General features: G+C 33.2%; 2 long non-coding RNA genes and 1 other non-coding gene across 5 annotated transcripts; 1 reads left to right on the top strand and 2 right to left on the bottom strand.

Moving 5' to 3' along the window:
• LOC129300934 (uncharacterized) lies at window positions 1-1751 on the bottom strand. 3 transcript variants are annotated; one of them, XR_008590870.1, is made up of 5 exons: window positions 1633-1751; window positions 1509-1546; window positions 700-757; window positions 366-510; window positions 1-246 (listed from the first exon to the last, which is right to left on the bottom strand). It is a non-coding gene; the product is annotated as an uncharacterized LOC129300934 (long non-coding RNA). The 3 variants fall into 3 exon arrangements; XR_008590868.1 differs by lacking the exon at window positions 1-246 and having other exon boundaries at window positions 339-510; XR_008590869.1 differs by lacking the exons at window positions 1-246; window positions 700-757 and having other exon boundaries at window positions 339-510.
• On the top strand, window positions 53-115 carry LOC129300937 (small nucleolar RNA snoR8a). Its single transcript, XR_008590873.1, has one exon. It is a non-coding gene; the product is annotated as a small nucleolar RNA snoR8a (small nucleolar RNA).
• An 11-nt stretch (window positions 1752-1762) lies between the features above and the next one.
• Window positions 1763-3018, bottom strand: LOC129300933 (uncharacterized). The gene is made up of 3 exons (XR_008590867.1): window positions 2771-3018; window positions 1873-2053; window positions 1763-1791 (listed from the first exon to the last, which is right to left on the bottom strand). It is a non-coding gene; the product is annotated as an uncharacterized LOC129300933 (long non-coding RNA).
• Between the last annotated feature and the right edge of the window lie 1292 nt (window positions 3019-4310).

Below are 4310 nucleotides of genomic sequence, written 5' to 3'. Positions count from 1 at the left end.
CATCTTCACTCTAGTTTCAAGCAATTTTTCCCCCAATCTTTCACAGATGGGGATTCCTCGTTCTCAATGCTATCGCCTTGGCGTGACAGACACCTTTACACCCATAAAAAAAGAAATAAAACGTTTATAGCCATAAACAAGATGTATCATGATATTTTGACTCCAGAAATGTCCTTTTACCAGAACTGATCCTTACTGCCATGACAACATAGAGAGAGTATGGCATACATGCTAATGTGAGAATGCCTACACACAATAAAAAGAGACACAATTTGAGAAAGGCTAGACCTAAGAAAAGGCACACAATTTCAGCAACCTTGAGTTTGTAAGCAGCATTCATTGATCCAGTAACCATAAAACCTCACTTTCACACAGCTCGTGTCAAGGATAGGGGTCTCCGTTTTCTGTCTTTCCAAAGCAATCAAGACTTAGCTTCCTCAGCCACCGGTGCAGGCGGTTCTCCCACCTCCATCTCTTTCTGCCCATCCTCTTCTTTCGTTTCGACTTCATCTGCACAGAGTGTATCAGAAAATACTCCAATGTTAAAATTACAAAACCATATCTTGGTTAAGTTGCTGCACAACAAACAGGCATGGTAGTCACTAGGTAACTCAAACTCAGCCACCCATGCTAATCTAAAAATGGTTTTGTAGAACATTTACTTCAGACTTTATATAGAAAGTTCACAAAAGCTCTAACCTTCCTGTTCCTTCAAATCATCCAAATCAAGATCATCATCCCCACCCATGTCTAAGTTCTGCACAATATACTTTCAGTTAGCAATGAACTGAAAAGGAGTTTTGGAAAGGCAAAAAAGACATGACTTGTTCTAAGATTTAAACCGAGCTAGAGGCCTCATGACTTGTTTCGATTCCTTGTTAAACATCCTGAGAACACCAACTATCCTTGACAAAGGTACTTGTCACACACAAAGAGCTAAAAGAACATAACTTGATACAGAAATAATTAGACTGACTTGATTTACAAAAAATTAGAAGAACAAAGCAATCCATAATTGCTTTGTTTCTCCAAAGTTTTGCCTAAGAATTTCTTATTCAATTGACACATAAAAATTATAAATAAGAATCAGTAAATGCAAAATTGGGTAAATTCATTTCTAAGGTACAACCAAGAGAATGAACTTAAGTCACCATCCCCCATAATCAGTATTCCACTTCCAAGGTTGGCAAAAACACTACTAGGCGTCCTCCATTCTACTCTTACAGAGTTAATAACATTTGGGTCATATCAAAATGACCCTTGAGAAGAAAACATACTTTCAATAGAATAGTCTAACCAACTAAAAGTCAACTTCCCATCTGACATTGTTGCCCATTGTTCCCAAAATCAATGGACTTGATAAGTCAAGATACCAAAATTCAGAAGCAAATAGCAATATCCATGTTGAAGTACCTCTAAAAAGCATGTCAAAACCTCACATCTATCCTAAGTTTCTGGAGGAGAAAAAATTACAACTTATTTACTGCGTTAGAAAACTTTATACTCACCGAGAAATCCATGTCATCGAAGTCCATTCCTGCTCTCTCTGTAAATTCAAGGAACTATATCACTATACTGAACCAGATATAACACAACAATAGATTACCAATAAATCATAATTACAATGCCTACCGTTCTCTTCTTCTTCGTCAACCCATTTATCCCAATCAACTTTGACAAACACAGGAGGCTTTCCTTCCGGCTTGATCAACCTGTCCCACCATTTCTTCTCCGCTTTCTTTATAACATAACTATGTGTATTTTACTTACACAAACATTATATTTGCTGTCCTACAAAATGCCATCAACCATCAATTAGTATTCTAATTGAGGTCAAATTCTAAATCACCCTACAGAATTGATTGTTTGTACCTCCACATTGACCTTATCAAATAGATCCAAGTCAACTTCATAGGGAATTTCATCTTTCTTTGCAGAGAAATTAAATCTTCCATCAGGTTCTAGCTTGACCTTTACATCTTTAGCATCAGGCAAATCAACAGTCACATAAACCTTGTCTGATCTCTGAGCCCACTTCACAATAGGGTGTCGGCTAAAAAAGGTAGAACATTCATCAGAAAATTAATCAGAAACACTGAAAGGTCCTCATGGTCTAGATTTCAAACAAGTTTCAAGCTCTCACCAGAAAAACCAACCCCATCAAAGCTAGATAGATCACAATAATCATAGATATCATAAATGAGAAACTAAACGTTTTATCATCTCAAGGGCGTCGTCAAAAGTGTGCCAATCATGCTTCTGATCTAAATCTTCCTAAGAAGCCAATGTCCATAACATCCTTGCTTACGGTCAGAGGGTACCTAATAACTGTGAGTTATTGTCTACAACTTATGCACAATATTATAAATAGAAGATTTATTGACAAGCAACAGAGTGACCAAGGATGAAAAAACTGGTAAAAAAAAAAAAATAGAAAACAAGAACTAGAGTACAATAATGCAATCCTCACTTGGTTAGTGAAAACGAAATTCTTAAAATTACGCACCGAAAGAAAGCAAAAAAGCGACGTTAAAAAGCAGATACTCGAAAGTGAAAACTAGGGAATTATAGTCAGAATATCGAATTCCCTTAGCTCTGAATCAGATTGACCACAAGCATTCTTATACAAAAATGCAAAAAGAAAAAAGAAAAAAGAAAAATACACCATTATTGTGTTTTTGGCATTTGCAGGATTACTATCACCAATGATGACCCATATGGAAGACAAAGAAGCAATGAAACATGGCGACACTAGGATTTGCGAGCTAACCTCATCTTCTGAGGAAGAATAAGAACAATGAATGCAGACGTGAAGACGAATACGATGAGCACGAAGAAGAAAGACGAGAGCTTTGATCACAACCATGAGAAGTAGTGTCGAAGGATAAAAATACGAAGTGGAGAACGGCCCATGAACCACCTCGAGTGTTCCAGAAACTGCTAAAGGCCGTTTCATTGGAAAAAACACATGGTGAAATGTCGTTAATACCCCTACTAGAGTTGTCCCGAGAATTATTCTTCACTTTTGCGCTTCTTCCGTTGTAATGACACTATTACATTATCACATCAGTATATTATTGATGAATAATGTGTGATATGAGACACGAGTTTTAAATGTATTACAAGTGAAATTAAAAAAATAATATGATATGATTTATAAATAATATAGTTTGGTATAACTTTTATAATATATATTTGCACAAAAATGGATATATAATATCTAACTTTTACTGGTTAATTTTAACATAAATCAATTAAAACATGTATTTTTTATTTCTTAGGTTTTGAGGAAAAAGTTAACGTCATGTGATAATAGTTGATAATCATAAATTTATAAATTCATTCAACGCATTGCAGTAGCACTGCATTCTTTTTTTCATTAGCAACTACATTTACTTATTTAATTTGGCTTGGCAATTTTTTAAAATTTAATTTTATTAGAATTCAATGGCATTTTTGTCCCTTTAACTATTCATACAATAATATATTTTTAGAATACATGATTCTTTTACGTGAATAGTTAAAAAAATAAAAATATCTCTCAATCCTTTTTATTAAAACAATTATAAAAAGTCAAGACTATTTATAACATGTATAATCTGATTTCATCTCCAATCAATTTCATTTTTTATGTATCTTCCTTTGAGAACTGAATGTTTATATGCTCCCACCTATCCTAATTATAGGACAAAGGTTTGAAGTTGGGGAAATGACAATTAGAGACCTATAAAAATATTAATCATAATTATAGATTTTAAATTATTAAAATTTTAATAATAATTATAATTCTTACTTGCAATAAAATATTTTGTGTTAATTAACTTAAGATTTACAATGGCTTTTTTGTAAATTTCCAACTAATATTGTAAAAAATTTTCAAATATCTTTTTGTTGATTTCCAAACATTATATTTATAAATTGATAGTAAAAAATCACAAGTAATTAACTGATGATTCATAACTGACTCTCATAAATTTATAATTAATATCAAGTGTATTTTGTAAGTTTTTCAAATAATTTATCTACATATTGGTAGCAAAAAAATTGCAAATGATTAACTTACGATTTACCCAGGTACGTAAAACCGGACCGGTCATTAAACCGGTCATGGCACTGGGTCACGGGTTAGTGGTTCAATCAGGGTTGAACCGGGGTTGAACCGGTGGCAAACGGTCATGATTAAAATAATACAATTTAATAAAAAGACATTAATTATAAAAACATTCAACCAAATCCAACCACTCAAAAGTCTAACAATAATAAAAATATATTTTTTTTTTGGACTTAGCATGCTCTATCTCTAATTTTTT

This window comes from Prosopis cineraria, unplaced genomic scaffold (assembly GCF_029017545.1).
Source record: "Prosopis cineraria cultivar Desert tree isolate PC_DT_omini unplaced genomic scaffold, ASM2901754v1 PC1816, whole genome shotgun sequence".
NCBI classification, from domain to species: Eukaryota; Viridiplantae; Streptophyta; class Magnoliopsida; order Fabales; family Fabaceae; genus Prosopis; species Prosopis cineraria.
Note: the sequence above shows the minus strand (reverse complement) of the source record. Positions and strands in the feature narration are given on the sequence as shown.